The 12159-nt window shown below is 45.4% G+C and overlaps 1 protein-coding gene across 2 annotated transcripts in view; it reads left to right on the forward strand.

Annotated features, from left to right (window-relative positions):
* LOC126235683 (brain-specific angiogenesis inhibitor 1-associated protein 2-like) overlaps nucleotides 1–12159 on the forward strand; it is a 960968-nt gene that overhangs the window by 684690 nt on the left and 264119 nt on the right. The window lies entirely within an intron of this gene.

Raw genomic sequence — 12159 nt, forward strand, 5'->3', positions numbered from 1 at the left:
TCCACATGTTATACATGAGTGTCCACATCAGCGACATTCCTCAATGAATGTGTGGTTAGTGGCACTAGGTGATCGACTTATTGGGCCGTACGTATTACCAAACAAATTCAGTGGATATGGGGCCACCTTGAAGGTGTAGTATACGACACTCTGCTTAATACGGTTGAAGGTTGGACCAGAAACCTGGCAATGCTTGTCAACAAATTAGAAATGACTCAGGCGTTTTGAAAGGATGTGAAACTCTTTGCTGCGACGAATACAGGCCTGCATTCTGGTACAAGGACGACACTTTGAACACTTTCTTTATCTGCTATCGTGTTTATTCAGAAAACCTTCTACGAATGTATCTCTAATAATATTTATTAATGTTGTATAGCATTGTTGCATTTCTCTATTCGGGATGACATTTACACAGAATCTGGTCACTATTGGCTGGTATCCATATAGTCGCAGTTATCTCCTAAACGGGTCGTTTGGGGATCTAGCATAACTGAGCCTTTTTTGCTTATAATATCGTGTAATTTCAGCTGTATGCGTTTACACCATACCATTTTTGAAGACTAATGCAACGCACGGCAGTGTATCCATACCACCTCCAACGAGTTGAGCATTGTACTGAGCCAGAAGAGCGTTGCAACAACTGCTCGAAAGTAACGTGCTCCTAAAATGGCGGGAACGTCTCCGAGTTATCTTATGAGCTTAACATGGAGTCATAGGAGCAAAAATATACATGACATAATTTACTACTAAAAATTATCCATTAAATACTTGAAAATGCCGTAAAACTGAAATTATACAATGGTAAATTAAATAAAGAGAATGGCAGCTGAAGGCATTCACATATCTTTCACAAAATTCATGGCAGCTGTGGACTCTATCACACCGAAAATTATTATACACGCTGACTAGTTTGTGTCCATAGTTGAGTGATCAGCGTAGATGTCTGCTATGTGGAGGATCCGGGTTCGATTCCCACTACTGCCAGGGACGTTTCCTTGGTGGGAGGACTGATGCGGGGTGTACTCGGGCTCGTGCTGACGTCTGAGAAGTTACTTGATGGAGAATTAGATGCTCCATGATCTAGAAAGTCTGCAAAACGGCCGGGAGAGCGGCGTGGTGACCACATTCCCCTACATCCCTTGGATCTTCACAGCTTGGACGAGGAGTTCGATTTATTCCTTTCTTTTTTTGTATATGTTTGACAACCACTGGTCTGCCGTAATTTCCCAGTCTAAAGCCGTATGCATGCTCCCCGTATCTTGCTGCAAATGTCCTCTCCGTCTGTGCTACATATTTTGTATCACTTGATCTATACGGTGTTTTACAAACACCTGCCTGTTCAGGTCTACTTATCCTGTTCCCAATTTGTGCTTTAAATTGTATCTAATTAAATTGTTTACTGTGAATGGGTACCGGATACTGTATGGCCTAACAATGCTCGCCAATTTATGTAATATTTTCCCAAAGTACAGTTGTTTGTTTGTTGTGGTCTTCAGTCCTGATACTGGTTTGATGCAGCTCTCCATGCTACTCTATCCTGTGCAAGCTTCTTCATTTCCCAGTACTTACTGCAACCTACATCCTTCTGAATCTGTTTAGTGTATTTATCTCTTGGTCTCCCTCTACGATTTTTACCCTCCACGCTGCCCTCCAATGCTACATTTATGATCCCTTGATGCCTCAGAACATGTCCTACCATCCGGCCCCTACTTCTTGTCAATTTGTGCCAAAAAACTCCTATTCTTCCCAGTTCTATTCAATACCGCCTCATTAGCTTTGTGATCTACCCATCTAATCTTCAGCATTCTTCTGTAGCACCACATTTCGAAAGCTTCTATTCTCTTCTTGTCCAAACTATTTATCGTCCATGTTTCACTTACATACATGGCTACATTCCATACAAATACTTTCAGAAACGACTTCCTGACACTTAAATCTATACTCGATGTTAACAAATTTCTCTTCTTCAGAAACGCTTTCCTTGCCATTGCCAGTCTACATTTTATATCCTCTCTACTTCGACCATCATCAGTTATTTTGCTGCCCAAATAGCAAAACTCCTTTACTACTTTTAAGTGTCTCATTTCCTAATCTAATTCCCTCAGCATCACCCGACTTAGTCCGACTACATTCCATTATCCTCGTTTTGCTTTTGTTGATGTTCATTTTATATCCTCATTTCAAGACACTGTCCATTCCGTTCAACTGCTCTTGCAAGTCCTTTGCTGTCTCTGACAGAATTACGATGTCATCGGCGAACCTCAAAGGTTTTATTTCTTCTCCGTGGATTTTAATATCTACTCCGAATTTTTCTTTTGTTTCCTTTACTGCTTGCTCAATATACAGATTGAATAACATCGGGGAGAGGCTACAACCCTGTCTCACTCCCTTCCCAACCACTGCTTCCCTTTCATGCCCCTCGACTCTTATAACTGCCATGTGGTTTCTGTACAAATTGTAAATAGCTTTTCGCTCCCTGTATTTTACCCTTGCCACCTTTAGAATTTGAAAGAGAGTATTCCAGTCGACATTGGCAAAAGGTAACGACCTTTTTCTGGTATCGAACAGAGATCGCGGAGCCACACCACAGTCCGCAACGCGCATCGAGACCACAGACATCTGCGATGTCTCTCTGCAATGTGCAACGACGAATGGGAGAAGCTGAAGAAGACACGCCCTCTGTCTCTCAGTACTGCAGCTCTCTGGCACAGAGGTCAGTATAGAGCCGATATGGAAGCGCTCTCCCCCAGTTCGTGATCTCATTTGCAGACATCATAGTCAACGTCATCATCATCATCACCATCACCATCACCATCATCATCGAGTAAGAGTAAAGAGTTATTCAAGTCTTAGATGGAAATACACTTTCGTAAATTCTGAAGATGCTGTTGACAGCATGGAAATGATGCTGCTTAAACTTATTAGGTCCATATATAACACAGTAGAGATACCGACAGACTTCCAGAAATGTATCATTGCTCCTATACCAAAGAAGGCAGCATTTCCGAACTCTAAGCCTAATATCACATACATCAAAAATGCTCATAAAAATAGTTCTGAAGAGAAGGTGGAGGATATGCTGAGTGAAGATCAGTTTGATTTGAAAAGGGAACTGGGAACAAGAGAGGCGATTCTGGCACTGAGACTCGTTATCGAAAAGCAATTACAGAAAAATAAACCAACTTATATTGCCGTTGTAGACATTGAAAAGGTATTTGATAACGTTATCTGGCAAGAGACGTTCAGAGTGCTGAGGAAGAGTGGAATAAAGTACAAAGACATCCGTGTGATACTCAGGTTCAGTAAGAATGAAGTGGCAGTGATTACGAACTGTCACCAGGAACAAGAAGCTAATATTAGAAAAGGATTAGGACAAGGATGTGCTCTCTCTCCTCTTATATTCAATGCTTACATCCAGGAAGCTATAGACCAAGTTCTAGAAACTATTGAGGTGGGGATCAAAATTAATGGGAAGAAGATAGACATGCTAAGTTATGCAGATGATATTGCTATATTCACGGAGACAAAAGAAGATCTAGAGGAAGTCCTCAGAAAAATGGAAAAAATTCTGTGCTATCACTATGGAATGAGAATAAACAAGAAAAAGACTAAAGTGATGTTACGCAGTACAGGAGCAGAATATGAACCTCTGAGAATGAGAATTGGAAGAGAGGAGCTGGAAGTGATAGAGGAATTTACTTACCTGGGAAGCAAAATCACAAGAAATTGCGACCAGAAAACAAAAAGGCCGAAATTGCATTTAATCGGAGAAGGAACTTACTCACCAGCAACAACATCAGTCTGAAAATAAGGAAACGTATCATGAAAGGTTTCGTTTGGAGTGTGGCCCTATACGGATGTGAAACTTGGACGATTGGAAGAGAAGAGAGAAGACGGCTAGAGGCCCTGGAGATGTGGTGCTATAGAAGGATGATGAAGATCAGCTGGAGAGACAAAGTAACAAATGAAGAGGTGCATAGAAGAGTACAGTAAACCAGATCTCTGTGGAGGCACATCCAAACATGAAGAGACTAACGTGTAGGGCACATTCTACGACACATTGGAACGAGAGCAGAAGGAGCTAATGAGGGAAGGAATCGCCGGGGGCGACCAAGGATATCATACATGCAACAGATTATGAATGATATTGGATGTAAGACATACTTGGAAATGAAGATGAAGGCAGACAAAAGAGAGGAATGGCGCTCTGCTGCAAACCAACCTCAGGGTTGAACACTGAAAGAAGAAATTTTGAACATTGCACTTCAAGAGAAAAGTTTGTTAATTAGTGGATCGAGTAATGCTTCAACAGTCAGTGACAGTTGCAGATTATCACACATTCATGTAATAAAGTGAACTAATATTTTATATGTTGTAGGTCAGGTGAGCCGTTTCCGAGGGCTGGACGATTGTTGTTTCGCCCCTAGCTCTTGCGTCTTCCCGTTCTTTTTCGTCCCTGTTGGTAGGACGATCCACCATTCTTACATCGTGCCCGTTATTTATTGCCATATGTTGAATGATGTTTACCTCACTGGCGCAATGATGGCTCTGCTTATTTATAAACGTGCGGGTTGCAAGACTGGTTACGAATCACATCTGTTACAATTTGCTATCTGAAGATCTCGAGGGCGTGTGATTTTCCTTGGCTCATTACCTCAAAATACGATCATTATTTTCGAGTTCTACAGTGAAGTCAGTTTTCTCATGGGACCCATTAAATTTACCAGCTATATTTATAAGTGACACAGTTGCAGCATCTCTCGTGACAATGATAGCTGTCACCAAACCTGCAGAATGCGGAGATCCTGAACTCGTCCCTTCATTAGCGGACCACTGAGGTTACAGCTGGACGAGTTCTGCAGCCTCCCGGTCTCGATGCTGTGAGCTCCCCCCGCACGTCGCGCGCGGAAAAGAAGCTCCGTTTCAGACGCGGCTGTCTGTCGCCGCAGCCTCCGCAGCGGCGGCGCCGCTCTGTGAATAATTAAAGCGCCCCCTGTCGGCGCACACGTGTGCTCGCCGCTGCCGACCGCCGGGCGCTTATTTCCTCTGAGGAGGAAGCGCGACGAGGAGAGCGAAACGACGCGACGGAGGTGCAAAATCACAGCCGCGTGCTGGAGATTCTTCTATAGAAACTCTTTTTTCACCCTGGCAGAGGCCTTTTTTTCACAAAGTTACGTCAGAAATTGTTGTTATCCCCCTCCACCACTCCACCACTCTCCCTTTCCAATTTTCCCTTCTCTCTCCCTCTCTCCCTTTCTCTCTCTCTCTCTCTCTCTCTCTCTCTCTCTCTCTTCTCTTCTCCTCTCTCTCTCTCTCTCACACACACACACACGCATTTTAATAGAGGTGGAGCCCCTCCACGCCCACACCGGCATGATGGCCAACACAAAAGGTCTACTGCCATCTCTGCATAAGGGTTAGTATTCACTAAAGTGAGGTGTCGCAGGATGTGGGTACTGCGATGTTTGCGTACGTCTGGTTAGGATTAACCATTAATACGCGCTCATCTGGAGATAGATTGGTCGAAGTCTGACGAAGGGTAGCGGTTTGAAGGGCAGAGGAAAAAAAAGTGCCAAGGCAAGAGCCAAGGGAAAAAAACCTCTGCGAAAGTTAGGTTGGGCGGCAAGAGCAGTAGCGGTTGTCTTGCTGCCTGCGATAGGTTGTACAAGGATAGGCTTTGTTAGTAGTGGGTATCATGCATGTCGATACCTTGATGTCGTGCGTTTGTGCTGCTCGGCGGCTGGTGCTGGTACAGAGTCCTCGTTCAGCGTCCTGCAACCTGCAACAGTTAGTTTTGTTATCGGTCTCGTGTCCGATGGTCATATACCGGAGGCACAGTGTGAGGGAGTGTTGGGAGATTGTTCGTGCGTCTGTGGGCGAGCTCGTCGGTGTCCCTGCTGTGGCCTGTTGGTCGGCTCTAATAGCAGCTGGTAGTTGCCAGTCAGTGTTGCTGATATGCAGGGGCTTACCGACGTTTGTCGCTGTTTGCGTATGTTAGTTTACCATAGGTGGTTATGCCCTAGCAAGCAGTGTCTTTGGCCGCTTGTGTTTCCACCTGTGGTTGTGATCGTAGTTTCCCAGAGTGAGGATGAACGGATTGTTCGAGTGTCTCGAGTTCCTGTATAGTCGTGTGGCGTGTTTCTTGAATACTTCCTTGAGGGTATCAAGGCGGTATTCACGGTGAAGATCCACGGTGCGTGTGTAGCGTGGAGCATTGCTAATGATTCGTAGCACCTTGTTCTGTATGATCTGCAGGCGGCGCAGTCGTGTGGGAGCTGCATATCCCCAGACGGGAGCTGCGTACGTCATCAGAGGTCTAATCAGTGTCGTGTATAAGGACCTCGACACCCTCCTATTCAGTGTGCTTTCCCTGTTGAGCATTGGGTAGAGGTGTTTGAGCCTCGCGTGCGCTCGGTTGGCAACGTATTCAATGTGGTCCCCCCATGTAAGTTTCCGGTCCAGCCAGACACCAAGGTATCTGACTTTCTCTCGGAAACGTATTGGGCGTGTATGTAGTGTTATCGGTCTACAGTGTTGGTGTTTGCGCAGTAGTTTCGGTCTGCGTGTGAACAGAACTGCTTCGCACTTGTCGACGTTTACTTTAATACGCCATCGCTCCAGCCAAGGCTCAGCTGTTCTGAGTGCTGTCTGTATTCGTGAGTTGATGTTCGACGGTTTCCAGTCTTGCGCGAGGATGGCTGTGTCATCCGCGTAGACGGCTAACGTCGTGTTTCGTGTCGCTGGGAAGTCATTAATGTACAGGTTAAACAAGATGGGCCCTAGGATGCTTCCTTGGGGTACTCCAGCTTGGATACCGTGTTGTGTTGATTGTTTATCCTGCACGTTAGTGTTGAAACATCTGTTCGTGAGATATGAGTGTATGAGACGTACGAGTCCGTCCGGGAAACCAGCTTCGCTTAGTTTGCGTATGAGTCCGTTGTGCCAGAGACGATCGAAAGCCTTTTCGATGTCTAGGAACACGGCCCCTGTGGCTTTGTTCATGTTGTAGCCGTGTGTTATATGTTCGACTACGCGGAGGAGTTGTTGTGTTGACGAGTGGTGATTCCTAAAGCCGAATTGCTCCGGTCTTAGGGTGTCGTTGGCGATGCAATGCCTAGTGATACGTTTTAGTATTACCTTCTCAACAATCTTGCTGAGCGAGCACAGCAGACTGATGGGTCGGTAATTTTGTGGGAGGGAGTGGTCTTTCCCTGGCTTCCTGAACATCAGGACCTTGGCCGCCTTCCAAAAGTCAGGGAAGTGTTGGTGTGTCAGGATGGCATTCGTTATGTGTGCGAGGTATTCTACGGCTTTATCCGTGAACTCCTGGAGGACACGGTTTTGAATGCCATCAGGCCCAGGGGCTTTTCTAGCGGTGGTGTGCTTGATAGCCCATGTAACTTCATTTGTGCTAGTACGTCTTATTTCGTTGCGCGAGGGCTGGGCTACAAGTCGTGTAACCTCCTGGTCCGTTTCAAGTGTGAATGCTGGGTCTGAAGGAACCAGATTCGGCATGAAAGACGCTGCAAGTGTTGAGGCCATAAGCTCTGCCTTCTCCGTCGCGGAGTAGGCTGGGCCGTCTGGTCCTTGTAACGTGGGAATGTAATGTTTCTCCCTGGTGAAGTGTCTGGCCAGCTGCCACACGCCAGGACGTGTGGTATCCAGCCCTGCGAGTTTCTGTCCCCATTGTTCGTTTCTGAATGTTTGAATTTTATTTCGTATTATGCCCTGGAGTCTGTTGACGTGCAGTTTATAGAACGGGCGCCTGGTACGCTGCCAGTATCTCCTGAGGCGGTTCCTCATTGAGATAAGGCCCAGGATTTCCTGGGGCAGGGCCGTCGAGTGTTGTCTTGGTGTTGTAAATGGAATGGCGTCAGTCATTGCGTCTTGGACGGCAGTTGTGAGAGCCTCCACAGCCTCATCGATTTGCTGTGTGTTGTTAATTTCGTGGGTGTCAGGAATGCGACTATCAAGCGTTTCCTTGAACAGTGTCCAATTCGCACGCTTGTAGTTAAGCATCCTGCGTGGTACGATGTCCTGCAGTGTCTCTTCCATGTGCAGTATTACAGGCATGTGGTCTGAGTCCAGATCGTTTTCAACCGTTAGGTTGAGTGTGCATGTGATGCCCTTTATGAGGGCTATGTCTAACACGTCTGGCCTATGTCGGGCCTGTGTGGGCACGAACGTGGGAACGTCCGGTCCAAGTATAATGTAGTTTCGGCCTAGTGCGTGTTCGTACAGTTTCTTGCCGTTGGAGGTTCGTATTCGTGAGTTCCAATCGGGGTGTTTTGCGTTGAGGTCTCCAGCGGCTATTACCCGCGGACACACACACGCACGCGCCCGCTCGCGTATATATACATACACGCTCTCGTACGAAGGACAGCCAGAAGTCCCCAAAATTGCTAGAGGGATACGTGGACAGTTTAAAGACTGAACGCACAAAAGGAGACGAGAAGGGCAAAACGCCTCTATAATAAGCTGAGTACCCTACATTGCCCGGCTACGTATTTTTTCCATTTCTATTAGTCCTTCTCTTTCTCGCCCCTCTCTCTGTCTCCCCCTCCCTGTCTCCGTCCACCTCCATCTCCTCCCTCCCTTTGGCCATCTCCTCCTGCCCCTCCCCTTTCTCTGTCCATGTGCTATATCCCTCACTTTGTCCGTTCTCTCCTCTTCTCTTTCCATTCGCTCCTCCCCCTCTATCCATCTCTCGCTCACGTTGGCCTCCCCCCCCCCACCCCCCTCATTCTAAAATTACTAGCTGTTGTGATGGTTGGCAGCTAGCTCTAAATGTAGAAAAATGTAAGTTGATGGGGATAAGTAGGAAAATCAGACCCGTAATGTTTGGATACAGTATTAGTAGTATCCTACCTGACACAGTCATCTCGTTTAAATATCTCGGCGTAACGTTGCAAAGCGATGTGAAATAGACCGAGCATGTGAGGATTGTGGCAGGGAAAGCGAATGGTCGAGTTTTATTCGGAGAATTCTAGGAAAGTGTGATTCACCCGTAAAGGAGACCGCATATAGCACCCTAGTTCGACCTATTCATGACTACTTCTCGAGTGTTTGTGACCCGTACCAGGTCAGAGACGGGCTGCTAGATGTGTTAGTGGTAGTTTAGAACAACACTCAAGTGTTACGAACATGCTTCAAGAACTCAAATGTGAATCCCTGAAGGGAAAGCGACAGTGTTTTCGAGGGTCACTGTTGAGAAAATTCAGAGAACAGCCATTTGAAGCTAACTGCAGAACGGTTCGACTCCCTCCAACATAACACTGCGTGTAAGAACTGCGAAGATACGAGAAATTAGGGCTCTTTCGGAGGTATGTAGACAGTTGTTTTTTCCCTCGCTCTATTTTCTTGTGGAACAGGAAAGTAAATGACTAGTAGTGGTACGGGATACCCTCCGCCACACGCCTTGCGATGGATTGTGAAGTATCTATGAATATGTAGATATCTGTTGTCTTCTCTCTTCTGTCCATCCATATCTTCTTTCCGTCTTTCTGCCCATCTCTTCCTCCTCTCTTCTTTCTCCAATTACAAAATGATGTAGAGAGAATTTCTGTATGGTGAGAAAAGAGGCAATTGGCACTAAACGTCATCCACATGGGCACTAAAAGAAATCCGATAAATTTTGGGTATACGATAAATCGCACAAATCTAAGGGCTGTCAATTCGACTAAATACCTAGGAATTACAATTACGAGCAACTTACGAGGCCTGTTCAGAAAGTAAGCTCCGATTGATTGCCAAATTGAAACCACAGTGAACATCAGAAATGTTTTACTTGTAACAATTAGCTACACCTTTCAGCTACTTCTCTACGTAGTCGCCGTTCTGACTTAGACTTTTGTCATAGCGTTGTACCAACTTTTCAATAGCCTCATCATAGAAGGCAGCCGCCAGTGCTTTCCGCCAATTCTCCAAGCTGGCCTACACCTCGTTGTCTGTGTCAAAATGTTGTCTTCAAAGACAGCGGTTCATGTGACCAGAGATGAAACTCAGGGGGAGACAATTGCGGACTGTATTGTGGGTAATCTCACATTTCCATTTGAAAACGATGCAGGAGCATCTTCATTGCCCCTGCAGACTGCGGCTGAGAATTGTCTTGAAGAAGAAACAGCACGACAGTTATGTAATGTTAGCTGCATAGCTTCAGGCGAAATTTGTCACCAGGCCCTCGTACTTGGCGGCAGACACTATTTTCTAGACATCTTTACGCACTCACTGCGAGCTCCGAAATGAGAAGAGCGACGTGATGCTAACTGGGGTTATACTAGAGACACTACCCAACACATCTGTGCAAAGCTTTATCGGATTTTCATAGTCGTTTCCATTTCGCGACCGATCGGAGCTTACTTTCTGAACGCCCCTCGTAAATTGGGAAGACCACATAGATAATATTGTAGGGAAGGCGAAACAAAGACTGCGCTTTGTTGACAGAACACTTAGAAGATGCGACAAACCCACTAAAGAGACAGCCTACATTACACTTGTCCGTCCTCAGCTGCTCGGTGTGGGATCCTTACCAGGTGGGATTGACGGAGGAGATCGAAAAAGTGCAAAGAAGGGCAGCTCGTTTTGTGTTATCACGCAATAGAGTGTCACCGATATGATACTCGAGTTGAGGTGCCAGTCACTGAAACAAAGGCGATTTTCTTTGCGGCGAGATCTATTTACGAATTTTTAATCACCAACTTTCTCTTCCGAATGAGAAAATATTTTCTTGACACCCACCTACGTAGGGAGAAATGATCATCGTAATAAAATAAGAGAAATCAGAGCTCGAACGGAAAGGCTTAGGTGTTCCTTTTTCCTACGCGCCATTCGAGAATGGAATGGTAGAGAAGTAGAATGAAAATGGTTCGATGAGCCCTCTGCCAGGCACTTAAGTGTGAATTGCAGAGTAACCATATAGATGTAGATGTAGATCACATGCACCCCCAAAAGATTTTGCCGGTTCTTCGCCCAACAGTACTTCGTTCCACATAGTAAATTATACGTTGTCCCAAGTTCGGTTTAAATCGATCTAGGGGTTGAGGAAGAGCTTTTTACCCACAGCTTTGACAGCATGAGCACATGTGACTTATATTTGACGTATATTTAACATATTTCACATACATTTCAGTTGTTATCTCTACTAAATTTCTACCAGCGGTTTAGTTTCACGCAGTTCACTGACGTCATATTTCCTGAAACATGTGTCGTACCACAAGCTGCGACACGGTCGCGAATAGAACAGTGATCTCGAAAGTATAGAATAATTTTTTTTTTTCGTCTATGATCTCAAAATTGTTAGTTCCTCAGACTACCGATCTGGTAACCAACGACCATGTTCACATTTGCAGCAAAACCTGGGAAGAACACAAATACAACTGGTGGATTGTCTATAGCTTAATACAATAAAATAGGCCATAATGAAAGACATTACTGACATACGTAGAAAATTATGCGCATTAAATACGACGAGGCATACTTCTTTTAAGCGCATGTCCTAACATAATGGAGCCACAGTGACATCGTCGAGAGATAAACACATAATCAGCTTATCATCGTCCCATATGTATATAATATGATATATGCTACAGGCATCTTATTAACTGCGCTACTGTTCGTAATGAACTGCTGTACAGGAGCCAATATTTGTGTCGTAAACTCGTCAGATGTCGCCACTTTAGGAGTACACATGTCCTTCAATCACTCATGACTGCCGAAGTAAGTTAGGTGTCATATTCACTTTCCCGTCATGATGTATAAAACTGCTATGTAAGGTGCGAAATTGACCTTAATTTATTCTGCAACGTTACAAGATTAAGGATAATACATGACTGCTAGACGCCGGCACCGTCGTACATCTGTAAACTCCGTCCAGTACTTTTACATGTCAGGGACATGTTGTCCAACATGACAGTTTCACGCGTACTACAGAACAAAAACTGGCATGACCAGGGCTCGAAGGCGGTACGACAAAAGGCGCTCTACCGACTTTCCCAAGGGAGCTCCATGCGGCAGACCCTCACAGCTAAGCTTTTCCTGTGCTCTGTAGATCATGTGGTACTTACTACTTACTGTTTACACACGTTCTCCAGGACGAGCACATAGCACAAAATATGTGTTTCGGTTGATACTCAACCGAGTGACAGCTTGAGGCGTAGCGCC

This window comes from Schistocerca nitens, chromosome 2 (assembly GCF_023898315.1).
Source record: "Schistocerca nitens isolate TAMUIC-IGC-003100 chromosome 2, iqSchNite1.1, whole genome shotgun sequence".
Taxonomy (NCBI): Eukaryota; Metazoa; Arthropoda; class Insecta; order Orthoptera; family Acrididae; genus Schistocerca; species Schistocerca nitens.